At 47.0% G+C, this 13,997-nt stretch overlaps 1 protein-coding gene across 1 annotated transcript in view; it reads left to right on the top strand.

Annotated features, from left to right (window-relative positions):
* Positions 1-13,997, top strand: part of SRRM4 (serine/arginine repetitive matrix 4) — a 170,234-nt gene that overhangs the window by 113,332 nt on the left and 42,905 nt on the right. The gene's annotated exons all lie outside the window — the stretch shown is intronic.

Genomic DNA, 13,997 nt, shown 5'->3' with positions numbered 1-13,997 from the left:
AGGAACTGGGCAGTGGTGGGGAGTGGGGCGGTGGGGGTGGGGGGGTGGGGGGGCATTGTTCAGGAACAGCTGAGCTGGGCCTTGATGGCTGAGTGAGGCTTTTCCTGGCAGAGAAGTGAAGAGAGGGCATTGCGGGCAGAGGGATCAGCTTGAGCAGACATCCAAGTTGAGAGACTCTGCCCCAAAGGCTATTTACAATGAATAATTACAATTACAATGGCAGCTAACATTGATTAAGTGCTTACTCTGCACCAGGAATGGTGTTAAGCACTTACGTGCATCACCTCTATGAGCAGGACACTACCATTAACCCCGTTCTGCAGAAGAGAGATGAAGTGACTCATCCAAGATCACAGCTTGAAAATAGCAAAACCAGCTTTCAGGCTGCAGTCTGCCTGATTCCAAGGCTCCTTGAGGTTCCTGGTTGTTTAGGCACTGTCTGTGCTCTACAGAGAAACCACAGAGCTGAAAAAGACTTCTGCCCACATGCTAGGGCTGTCCTGAGATCTCTAGTCTGTTCCTGCCCCAAGTGCTCTTAGGGCTTAAGGGAACCCATCAGGGTTGAAGGGAGATAATCTAGAAGCTGACTGCCTAATAAAGATAAAGTTTCCTAATAAACTCGCAATCCTGCAATAATGGGTTTGACTTTTAAAAGGCAGGTAAAAATCCCAGTGGAGAGACAGACCTTTCACATCAACTCCTTAATCAGAATTACTGTGGAAGAGCCATCTCTTACAGGTAGTACAGCTGGATGCCTGGGCTGGCATTCAGAAATGGTCACTTCCAGGTAAAGTCAGAAGGCTGGTCTCTCCAGAGATCCCTCTCTCCCACAGGAAATCCTGTCAGAAAAGAATGATTAATGGCAAAGGAGAGGCCTGTGGGACAAGTTTAGTTCAGTCGCTCAGTTGTGTCTGACTCTTTGTGACCCCATGGACTGCAGCACACCAGGCTTCCCTGTCCATCACAACTCCCAGAGCTTACTCAAACTCATGTCCATCGAGTCACTGATGCCATCCAGTCATCTCATCCTCTGTCATCCCCTTCTCCTTCTGCCCTCAATCTTCCCCATCATCAGGGTCTTTTCCAATGAGTCAGTTCTTCACATCAGGTGGCCAAAGTATTGGAGTTTCAGCTTCAGCATCAGTCCTTCCAATGAATATTCAGGACTGCTTTTCTTTGGGATGGACTGGTTTGATCTCCTTGCAAGAGACTCTCAAGAATCTTCTCAACACCACAGTTCAAAAGCATCAATTCTTCGGCGCTCGGCTTTCTTTATAGTCCAACTCTCCCATCCCTACATGACTACCGGAATTAAAGGAGAATAAATGGGAAGGGTGTGATGTGAGAACTTGCTGATGATTGGTGCGGGAGCTTCAGAGGCGGAGTCTTCTAAGAACTTTCTGTTGATTGGTGGAGTTGCAATGGACCAACCTGTCCATTAATTCTGCCACCATCATCGTCTTCATCATCATCATCACTATTATCACCAACATGTTCATCAAATAACATATGTTGAGCCTTTGTTATGTGTCCAGAAAACATGCTAAGTTTTACACGTGCTAAGTTTTTACAACAGTCTAAGGAGACAGGTAATATTAACATACCCATGAACATTTGCCATCCTCAGTTGGGAAAACTAAGGTTTGATAATACTAAGTCACGTCCTCTGGGTCAACACAGCCTAGGAGTAGCAAAGCAGAGTTTCAAACCCATGTCCCTTTGACTCCAAACAATGCAGTACTTAACTATTGTTTTGTATTTATTTAGCAGTTTGTTAGAGGAATACATCGGAGAAGGCAATGGCACCCCACTCCAGTACTCTTGCCTGGAAAATCCCATGGGCAGAGGAGCCTGGTAGGCTGCAATCCATAGCGTCGCTAAGAGTCGGACACGACTGAGAGACTTCACTTTCACTTTTCACTTTCATGCATTGGAGAAGGAAATGGCAAGCGACTCCAGTGTTCTTGCCTGGAGAATCCCAGGGACGGGGGAGCCTGGTGGGCTGCCGTCTATAGGGTTGCACAGAGTCGGACACGACTGAAGCTACTTAGCAGCAGCAGCAGAGGAATACATGGTCTGGGTCTGTCTTTGATGAAATTCACAGGATATTAAGCCTGAGACAGCAATTTGGATGCACAGACTTATTGGCGGTATACTTTTAGAAGAAAGGGAGTGAGGAAGCACGCTAGGGCAGCACAGAACACCAAGACAAGGTGTAGTTTCAGCTGGAATCTAGCCTTAGCCTGATCCCACAGGGAGCTCTGGAGTGTGAATAGCATAGCCTTGCTGCAAGGGAGATGGTTGTTTGTACTCCTAAGCCAGTCATTGGCTGTGGGATGCTCTGCCACCCCTCAAGCGTGGACATAACCTTCTTGGAAGGGGTGCTCATGAGATATTTGCAGCAAACCCACTCACCATCTAAGATCTGACCAAGAGCTCTCACTACAGCTACCAAAGGACTGATTGGTGGTCCCTGCTCAGCCCCTAACTCACCAAGTGTCCTTGAGTGTACTGCTGGCCCCCCTCTGGACCCCAGCTTCTCCTGGGTAAAGTTCCAAGAACTGGCTTAGCTCTGACAAGTTCTGGCTCTGCAGTCTAGCAACACAGTCACTGCCCCAGGTCTGCAATCTCTGTTTCTGTAACCCGGGAGGAGAGATGGGCCCCCTCGGGTAGTTTCAACAGTGTAAGGCGAGATGTCTGACAGCTTCCCCCACTGAAGCTCTTTATCTCACTTCTCTGCTGTGTTATTTTAAAACTAACATGCCCAGACCTCAGGAGCTCGCCGCCTGCAAGATTTGTGGCTTGTCTGCTCTGTCCTCTCTACAGATTTTAGCGGCAGCTTACTCTCTGCTTGTTATGAATTTTCTACCAAACCTCAGCCCCAGGAAGTGGGGGATAGGTGTGTTGTGTGTGTCCGCAGGAATACAAAGTCCTGACTGCACCACACTCTCAGATGCTGCCCCCATTACCACCTCCACCTCTGTGGTTCCAGCTAGTGTCCAGGTAGTTGTCCCAGGAGGACAGGGAGACATCAATTCACTCCTGGGCTTTTGACAGAGAAGAGCCAGGACACAGCAGGGAATGCCCCAGCACAAGGAGGATCTCCAGGGACACTCCGGGGCTCCCCTGACCTCCCTGCTCTTCCCTTTCCAAGAATCCCCTGTCTTGGGCTGTTTGGGAAAAGAGGATGAGAATCTGCAGTAAGGCTGGAGAACAGTGTGATCACTCCCTGGTAAAAGTGCCGCCCCGTGCCAGAAACTAAGTGCTGAGTATGCACTATGCCATGTCATCCTCACAACCATCCCATGAAGTGCCGACAAGTTGTGATTTCACCAGGGAGGGAAAGAGACTTGCCCAGGGTGAGTGCCTAGGCAGAGTCAGTGTGAGAATCCTGGCACCGTGCTCTGGCAGCCCTCCCCAAACAAGCAGCTCGCCCCGCTCTGTGCCATCTTGTTTCCTGCAGGCACAGGTGCCACCTCTCTCTACTTAAGACTTCTCTCTCGGGTCACTTTCATCCCACACGAGAGTTTCTTATGTACCTCCCCCATGACTTCCTCTGAAACTGTGAGCTCCCTGAGGGAAAGACTCGTGTCTGGATCATCTTGAAATGACCCTCCACCAGAAGTAAAGTGATGCTTAGCAGATGAGTGAATGAATGACTAATAAATCAGTGAATAAATGAATAGCTAATGAAGAAATAGACGAATGAATGCATAAACAATAAATGAATCAGTGCACCTAAAGGAATATATTGGAGGAATCAGACATTTTATGAATATATTTTAAGAGTCAGCCTGCCAGGCTGGGTCACTTATTATTCTGAAACCCCGCCAGTATAACACTCTTAGAGCTCACCTATGTCCTCAGTTTCCCACCTCACTCTAGCCAGCTGCTCCCAGAAGATCCAGTCTGCTGGCTTTCAATACCATCTACGTGCTAACATCACTCAAGGGTGTTTACCCAGCACTAAAGTCTTCTCTGAACTCCAGTCTCATGTACCCAACTGCCCACCTGCCGTTGCCACATGGGATGTCTAATCAGCATCTCAAAGTTAACGTGTCCAGAACTGAGCTCTGGGGGCCCTTACAGGACACCCTCTTGCCTGCAGCTGTCCCTACCCAGTTGTCTGCAGCTTCATCCTCCTCGTTGCTCAGACTGAAGCCCTTGGAGTCACCTGTAAGCAGACTTGGTTGTGTGCATGCGTGCTCAGCTGCTCAGTCGTGTCCTACTGGATCTCAACTTCAGTGTGTGTCCAGAATCCAACAGCTTCTCACCACTACCGCATTGATAACACTGATCCTGGCTCTCATCTTCTGTCATGCGGGTTGTTGTAATAATTTCCCCACAGGTCTTCCTGCATTTATCCCAGCTCCCTGGTCATCCTTGCTTAGCAAGCTGCTAGAGAGATCCTTTAAAACCTAAGTCAGATTACATCGCTTTTCTGCTTAGAACCCTCCAATGGCAAGGCACCTCAGAGAAAAAGCCAAGTCCTAGCAATAGCCCAGCAGACCATGATCTGAGACCTCCTCACCCCTTACCCTTGTTCCCTTTGCTCACTCACTTCCAGCCTCAGTGCAGGTACTGTATTGCAATCTCAGGGTCTTGGCAATGACTGTGCCCTCTGCCTATTTTGCTCTTTTCCAGGCTCACTGCCTCATCATCTTCAAGTCCTGCTCAAATGTCCCCTTCTCCATGAAACTTTCTCTGTTTTAAAACGACAGCCCTCTCCTGGTAGTAGCATTTCTGGTTTCCCTAATTCTGCTCCTTTTTTTTTTTTTTTTTTTTTTATAGCTCTCATTGTCTTCAAATACTCTCTAAATTTACCGCTTATTTCGCTTATTTTCTGCTCCCCTCCTCCCTCTGCCCATGCCAGGAGAATGCAAGCTCTACCAGGCAGAGATTTTTTTCTGTCTTATTCTCTGTGTGTGTCTCCAGTGCCTAGAACATGCCTTATACATAGTAGGTGTTCAGTAAATATTTGTTGAATCCGTGGCTGGATGAAGAAAAAGGAAACAGTCCCAGACAGCACCTCCGGGACATTTTTACTCTCTCAGCTGTTGAACAAAGGCTCCTCCTGCTCCAGGCTGAAGGTTTTCTTTTAGGCTGAGGACTTCTGCCCTCTTCTCAGCAGATCTTGCTTGATGCTTTCTCTAGCAGTAGTCATAATGATGCCCTAAAGGGACTCACCTAGCACAATCACTCCCAGGGCAAGAATCTCTAATCAGCAATTCACCCTCCCTGGAGCAATGCAAACCCTGTCTGCAGTTTCAGCTGATGGAAAGGTCTTGAAGGTGCCCCGGGCCAGAGAAAGAGGTCTGCCTTGCCCATGGTGACACAGCTTGGTAGAACCAAGGTTTGAACCCAGGTCAGTAGAACTGCGGGATCTCTGCACTTGCCCAGCATCGCCAAGTAACCCTTTACAATGTGTTCAATGAGAAACCACATTTTGGAATTCAGCCAGTTCCCAAGTTTGGGGCGCCTGCCTTTCAGACAGCCCAAGAAACCAGTCCAATCCCCCTCTCAGCGCTTCGAACCCTCACTAGGCAAGTAGGCAACTGACAGGCCAGCCTGTGAAAGGAGAAGTGATGGGGTGGACTAGGGCTGGACTGGGGGGCAGCAGGGGGCCGTGCTCTGTGATGAGAGTTCAAAACCCAGACAGGCTGGGGGCCTGACCTGCTCAGCTGAGCTGGGTAAGAAGTGCTGAGCCGATTTTTCTCCATATGGTTCTTTCATCTTTTGACCTGAACTTGGGAACTGGACAATTTTAGATGTACAGCAGGGCTTACCATGCACACAGACACACGTTCACACACTCTCAGCCCTGAGAACTGAACTAAACCATCCTCATCAGTTACCTGAGGACAGAGAGTGCTGGAGGGCTGGACTCAGGATCAAGTCCAAATCCTTTGTAAAGTCTACAACCTGGCTACTCAAAGTGTGGTCCGTGGAGCAATAGCATCACCTGGGGATCTTGATAGAGTGCAGATGCTGAATCAGTGGGTCTGGGTTAGGGCCTGGGCTTCGACATTTCTAGCAAATTCACATGCACATGAAGGCATGAGAAGCAGCTGTCCACAGGGCCCTGAAGACTCCAGCCCTGTCTGCCTCCTTAGTCTCAGATCCTGTATTTTTTCTGCTCTCCCACATTCACTGCAGCATTATTTACAGTAGCCAAGACATTGAAACAACGTAAGTTTCCATCACCAGATGAATGGATAAAGACAATGTTACATATATCATATCTATTAATATATCTAATAGATAAAATGAAATTCATTCATAAAAAGGAAGGGAGCCCTGCCATTTGCAACAACATGGATATACCTTGAGGGCATTATGCTAAGTGAAATAAGTCAGCCTCAACTCTTCCATCCTCCACCCCAACTATCTCTTCCAACTTACTGCTTCCTCTGCAGTTCTGTGACGTCCATTGCTGTGGCTCGGTACTTGGCCTTTGCACCTGACTGATTCCTATACATCTTTTAGGAAACTTTCCACAGCCATCTCCCCAGGCTGGATTAGGTGCTTCTCTGTGGTCCTCTGAGCTTCTCTCCATTGGAGAACTTACCACATTGTAATCCCCAGCTGAGGAATCAATGTTCCTCTTCCAGGTTGGAAACTCCTTGAGGACACAAATAAGTCTTAGTTACTTTGGAGTCCTTAAACTCTAATACCAAGTAGGTGTTCAGTAAACAGCTGCTGAATAAGTGAATGAAATGATGAGGGAAATGCCAGCCTCATAAAACTTCTTTGCTTTCTCATTCTGTTCCTGAAGCTGAGCATTGTGGCTGTGCATCCAATGATGTCTCCCACGGTGGTGCTCTGGAATCCCTGTCTTCCCCTAAGCTCCTGTGCTTTTTTTCCAACTGTGAGATCAAAACTCACAAGAGTCACAGCTCCTGCAGATTATCCCCAACGAGGCTTAATTGACCTTGAAACTGACTTGGTACCAAGACCTCAGGCCAGAATAGTAACAGGATCCAGACCAAAGTTCCAGGAGCCAAGGCACAAATTAGCCAAATCCATCTTGCCCAGGAGCTAGCTTAGTCCCATGATAAGCCTCAGGCTCCCTGGTGGACTCATGAGCTGAGGGTCTTGCACCATCATTCTCTACTGAAACAGGAGGCAGTAGGTTTCTGGCTCAGTGCAGACAAGGGCAGGTCATTCACAACTCTGGTGGCAAATGTAGAACAAGAACCTGGGCATGAGCCTTGGATGGGAAGCAACTGCCTTTGCCTCCCCAGGTCTCAGTGTCTTCATCTGAGTAACGGGGATAAATTCATCAAACTGAGCACCTTACCAAGAGCCTTATCAGCATCCACTGAGACACTGGATTTGCAAGTGTTCTACACCCCGGGAGAAGCTATTGGTGGGCTGGGGAAAAAAAGTGTCAGGGTTGTCCTGAATCTAATGGCCAAGTGCCATTTCTATTTGTATATGTACCTTAAGATACATCTACTTCTCCAAACCCATGAAGCAAATCCCTGTCTTACAGGAAAATTACTAAGATTCACCTTGTGCCCCCACTTATTATCTCCTTATGTTTTCAGAGTGTTTTCCAGATTGCTCTCCTTTTTATCTCAGCTGATTCTCATAAACAAGCAGGGCAGCTGGTGCTCTCACCATTTACTGTCCCTGGGTCTCAGTTTCTCTGTCGGTATAGTGGGCATTCAGAAAACTAAGATCATGGCATCTGGTCCCATCACTTCATGGCAAACAGATGGGGAAACAATGGAAACAGTGACAGACTTTATTTTCTTGGGCTCCAAAATCACTGCATATGGTGACTGTGGCCATGAAATTAAAAGACACCTGCTCCTTAGAAGAAAAGCTGTAACCAACCTAGACAGCATATTAAAAAGCAGAGACAGTACTTTGCCAACAAAGGTCCATCTAGTCAAAGCTGTGGTTTTTCCAGTAGTCATGTATGGATGTGAGAGTTGGACTGTGAAGAAAGCTGAGCACTGAAGAATTGATGCTTTTGAACTGTGGTGTTGGAGAAGACTCTTGAGAGTCCCTTGGACTGCAAGGAGATCAAACCAGTCCATCCTAAAGGAAATCAGTCCTGACTATTCATTGGAAGGACTGATGCTGAAGCTGAACTCCAATATTTTGGCCACCTGATGCAAAGAACTGACTCACTAGGAAAGACCCTGATGCTGGGAAAGATTGAAGGCAGGAGGAAAAGGAGACAACAGAGGATGAGGTGGTTGGATGGCATCACTGACTCGATGAACATGAGTTTGAGCAAGCTCCAGGATTTGGTGATAGACAGGGAAGCCTGGTGTGTTGCAGTCCGTGGGGTCGCAAAGAGTCAAACACAACTGAGCAGCTGAACTAAACTGAGAGTGGGCATGGCCATGCCTGCTCCTGGGTTTCTTTGGAAGCTTAAATGAGACAATGCATGAGAAAAGCTTAGCTTGGCATCTGGCACAGAGTAGGTGCTTCATAAATGCCTGCTGTAATTATGATCAAAGGATGTAGAAAAGGGACTTCCCTGGTGGTCCAGTGGTTGAAAGTCTATCTTACAATGCAGGGTGTGTGAGCCAGGGGAACTAAGATCCCACATGCCAAGTGGCAACTAAGTGTGTGTGCCACAATTATAGAAGCCTGTGTGCCACAACAAAGAGCCCACATGCCGCAACTAAGACCCGATGCAGCCAAATAAATAAAGGACATGAAAAGAGCACTGGACTAGGACTCAAAAGGCCACATAGTTCAATCCAGAGTTCTAACATCTGTCTCCATGTGCTCCTTGTTTCTTGGGACCTCAGTTTCCTCATTCTGCACAGAGATAAGTGGAGGCCGGGATTCTCACTTCCCTCCAACATTGTTTGTGTCTGATTCCCCAAATAGTGTTTAATTCAAACTAGCACTCGAGGCTTGCAACCAGGCTGAGTGAGCACTTTGGTGGAGTCACAAGCTTTGATGGGGGAGGCAGCTCAGGAGACTTTTGCAGAAAGTTCAGCCCTCTTATCGGAGGCTGAGAATCTGCTGGTTGCCATGACTACGGATAGCCTCATCTAAGCTCTAGGTCGCTGATTAGCAGGAACCGAGCAGGGAGGCCTTGAGGAATTCAGCACTCATGGCTCCCTCCCTCCTTCTGTGAAGTGGAGTGCTCCAGCCCTTGACTTCACTGTTTTAGCTGTCCCCTGAAGATCTCACCTTCTTTTAAGTATTTTTTTTTAATGCAACATCAAAGGGCCATGTGGTAAAAACAAGGCAGCTGCCGGTACTCCTCAGCAACGATGGAACACAGGATTTTTCTTAAAGCCCTGCAAGGATGTAAAGCTGGAAGCAAGGAAGGAAGATGGGTGGGGCCAAGGGGGTGGGGGTGCCAAGGCTGAGGTCTGAGTCCTCTGAAGTGCTTTGTGGCCTCAGACGGGTCCTTTTCCCTGGACCTCTGCTTATTTATATGTGAGGAGAAGTTGCATCTGATCTATGGTTCTCACATGAGATCGGACATCAGAATTTATTTGTAAATTCCTTCCTTCCTTCATTCAACAAACGTTTCTTGAGCAGGAAGGCACACTATGCCATGCACTAGATCCTTAGGGACCCAGTGGTGAGAAAAGAGACTAGTTGCCACTCTCAGGAAGCTCACATTCTAGTCCAGAAGACAGTTAGCAAATAAACATGGAAAATGGTCATTTCAGACATTCATAGTAACGAGTACTCTGGAGGAGGGAAGGTACAACAAGACTGTGATGGAGGCAGGTGACAAGAAGAGCATGATTGCTTAAAGAAGTCAGGGAGGGCTTCCCTGAGGAGGTGACATTTGAGTGAAAGGAAGGAGCTGGAAGAACAGCATACCAGGTGGAGGAAACAGAAAGAGCAAAGGCCTTGATTAAGGGACCTGTTCCATATGAAGAGTAGCAAGAAGGCCATGTGGCCGGAGCAGAGTAAGGGGAAGGTAGAGGGGTAGAAAATGGGCTCTAGAGTAGGAGAGAGACCAAATCAATCAGAGCTTTTTAATCCCAATGATCACTTTGGATTTACTGACCGAGTAGAAGGCAGAATTGCCTGGGGTGTTTCTTAAAGATACAGGTTCCCACATTTCATCCTTGGACAGTCTGATTTATTATGGCTACGATGGGACCTAGGAATCTGTATTTTCAACCTTGGGGGTCTCTGAAACTGTGCCAAGTTTAGCAAAGCCTGGACTACATGCTCCCTGAGTCTCTTTCAGTTTTAAAAAAGCTAAGAGGCAAAGTGTTAGAACACATTGAAAAAAAATCTTTAATTTTATATGAGGAAGGAATCCTTTCTTCTTTCCCTCACCACTCCCTGTCAACCTGATAGAATTAATTCTATTCTTTGTTTTGTAATCCCATGTGAAGTACCCAATACCAGGAATGGGAGACCAATGCTATTGGGGAAAAAAAAAATGCTACCACATCAAGGAGTGTCAAGTTATAAACTGTAGCAACTCCATTATACCTCTACTCATCAAACCATTGTCAGGGATTCCCCATCCCTAATTCTGAACAAAGCTGCTGGCAGCGATGGATGAGGCATTGTCCCTGCCCTTAGCCTTGTCCCCCAGTGCCTGGCAATAGCATCCACCAGCTTTCCCCACACTGGAGATAACCCATGCCTCTATTAGCAAAGTCACTGATACCTTCCGCCCAATGCCAGCACTATTTGTCATTCACCGCCAAACTCGTCACATCAACTCTCAGTTTCTGCCTAGGACAAGGTTGCCTCAGGCACATATTTGTGTCTTGGTTTCCTGTAATGCTCCAGAAATGCTCCCCAAATTCCATTCTTGTATGTATGTCCAACTCAAGTCTCTCTTGGGCAATACACATCCATTGATAAGCACACTGATCATTTTTCTAAGGGAAATATGAGGAATAATAGAAAAGACATTGACTGAGCCATCTGAGTAGACAGAGATATTGGCTGGGTTATTTCCACCAACTGTTACCATGAAGGGATTAGCTCAAGGCATCTCAAAAAGCTCTTTATAATTTTTTGAAACAGATGAATGTTCTCTTTAGTCAATGCCTTTGCCCTTTCATTTATTCCTTGAACAAATGTTGCTGATTGTTTATCCCACATTTAACCAGCAGCCAAGGATGCTAGTTCTGCTTTCAAAATATAGCAGAATCTAATCACATCTCATCACCTCTTGCTGCCACCCTGCTCTGGGCCTGCTCTATTGCAATGGTCTCCCTGTCTCTGTCCTTCCCTCCCTTCCTTTGAGTGTCCTGAGCTCAGGGAGTGAAGCTTCTGAACATCACCCATCTCAGCCACAGGGGACCCAAAATTTTCCCCATGACCTATAAAGACCTCATCTCTGATCTCTCCTCTTATCATTCTTGCTGCTTGCTGTTTCTTGAGTATGCCGAGTGTCTTTGAACTTAATATTCCTTCTGCCTGGAACATACTGCTTACAGGTATGTGTGTAGAAGTTACATATTGCTGAGCAACAAAATAACCCAAATATCTGTGACTTAGAACAACAATTAACGGTTACGTTTTGCAGTTTCCTTGAGTTAGAAGTTTGGCTGGGTGACTGGGTCACTACCTCTCAAACATTAGCCGTGTTTGCTGTCTCATCTGCTTGCCGGGGCTGGAGGACTCACTTCCAAGGTGGTTCACTCACATGGCTGGTTGTGCTGGCTGTTGGCAGAAGTCTCGGTTCTTTGTCACATGGATGTCTCCCAAGGGCTGCTTGAGTGTCCTCACTACATGGCGGCCAACTTCCCTCAACGTGATCAATCCAAGGGGAAGAGGCAGAAGTTACCTTCATGACTTAGTCTTGAAAGTCACACATCATCACTTTTACTTCATTCTGTTCATTCAACTTGAGTCACTAGCCCATCCAGTATCCTAGGGGAGGGAAATTAGGCTCCCTAATTGATGGTATGAATGTCAAAACTTTGTGAACACATTTTAAAGCCAACACAAACTACAAGGTTAGTCCTGGTCCTTCAAGTCTCCACCCTGTTACTTCCTAAGAAAGGCTCTCCATGATTATTTTGCTGTTCTTGTTGTTTAGTTGTTAAGTCATGTCCAAATCTTCTGTGACCCGTTGGACTGTAGCCTGCCAGGTTCCTCTGTCCATGGGATTTCCCAGGCAAGAACACTGGAGCAGGTTGCCATTTCCTATGCCAGGGGATCTTCCCAAACCAGGGATTAAACCCACATCTCCTGCTTTGGCAAGCAGACTCTTTGCCAATGAGCCACCAGGGAAGCTCCCTCCATGATTACCCGATATTAAATAACAGTCACCCCTCTCACTTTGCTAGGCCCTTTACACTGATTCATTCTCTCTATAATTTATTACTGATGAATAAGCCATATTATTACTTGCTTGTGCATTTATTACCTGCTTTTCCATGTATAATCCAAACTCTGTGATCTCTGGGAACATCTGTGTCTTGTTCACTACATCCCCACACTTAAAACTGGCCCGGAGACACTGCAGGCACCCAGGGAATCAGAGCTGATGAATTTTAGGTTAGCCTCAGCTAGGACAAGAATGGCAAGAGGCAAACCTTGCTGGAGGCTGGGCAGGAATTGCAAGCTCTGAGTTTGAAAAGAGCCAGGACAGCATTCCACACAGATAGACCAGAGGGAACAAAGACATAGAAATGGAACCCTCATCATGGGGGAAAAGTGGAGTTCTGGAAGCATGGAATTGACCGTGAGAAGGGCTGGGTAGACCCCACTAGAATCCCCATCTTTCCTGGGCTTGAAGCATCTCCTAGCTCCGCTTCTAAAGATGCACTGAGAAGCAGCTGACAGAGATGGATGTGTTTTGCTGCCCTCCCTTCAATACTGACCAGGCTTGGACTGCGCTCCTGGCAGCCCCAAGGAGCAGGGGACTTATCAGATGCATTTATCCTGAGTCATAAAACCAATCTTGATGCAATGGCTGCAGAAGCTCGGTGCAGGAGAGATGCTAATACCTTTGATCAATGCTTGACCTGGGATCTGCAGGCAGGGCGGGCAGGCAGGGAGGGCAGCAAGCATGCTTGCTGGATGTTGCTAGATCCACCTGTGGCTCTCAGACTCCTGACTCTTCCTGGTTAGGAGCCAGGAGATTTGAGTGACAGCCCCTTCAGAGACTGAGTAGGCAATTTCTTTTCCTTCTCTGGGACTCAGAGAAGGAGGTGGGACACAGGTCATCTTCCTATGCAGTTTGGACCTCATCTCAGAGGCAGAGGGGAGAACTTCAAGCCTTCATTGGAACTGCTATCCCAAATGGGTGAGCTCCCACCTGCTAAGGTCACCAGATAGGAGGCTTGGTTCACAGAGAAGTAAAGGAAAATGGAAATGACACATTTTAGGCCTTTCCTGTTTGTTTATATTATCTTATTTTATCTTCACAACAACTCAATGATATATGGACTGATATTATCCTCTATTTTATAGCTGAGATATAAACTCAGCTATATACTGAGATATATAATTCAGAGAGGTTGAGCAACTAATCCAAGATTCTATAGTTACTAAATGGTGAAGATAGTGTTTGAATTAAGGTATCTCTGTGCCACACACAGATAAGATAGAAAAATGGGATCGAAATGGCAAAAGAGAGTTTAAACTAATCCTGTCTTGCTTTTGGCCTCAGAATAAGTCTTGAGGAAGGAAGTAAAATGCTGATTCCCAGCCCCTCCCTGTGATTAAGTCAGGATAGCCTGCTGCTGCTGCTGCTAAGTCGCTTCAGTCATGTCCGACTCTGTGTGACCCCATAGACGGCAGCCCACCAGGCTCCCCCGTCCCTGGGATTCTCCAGGCAAGAACACTGGAGTGGGTTGCCAAGCCTAAGCAGTAACAAATAAGCCCCTAAACCTCAGTGGCTTAATCTAACTAAGGCTTATTTCTGTCATGCAAAGTCTAATGTGATCCAGGCATCTCGCTTCCCATCCAGTAGCTTCACTGTTTGAAAGGTGTGGCCTCGAAAGTCACTGTGACAGAGGGAAAGAGAGAGCTGGAGATGGCACACAGATCTGACTGCCTCAAACTAGAAACAATATACATCA

The sequence above is a fragment of the Bubalus kerabau genome, chromosome 16 (assembly GCF_029407905.1).
Source record: "Bubalus kerabau isolate K-KA32 ecotype Philippines breed swamp buffalo chromosome 16, PCC_UOA_SB_1v2, whole genome shotgun sequence".
Classification (NCBI taxonomy): Eukaryota; Metazoa; Chordata; class Mammalia; order Artiodactyla; family Bovidae; genus Bubalus; species Bubalus kerabau.
Note: the sequence above shows the minus strand (reverse complement) of the source record. Positions and strands in the feature narration are given on the sequence as shown.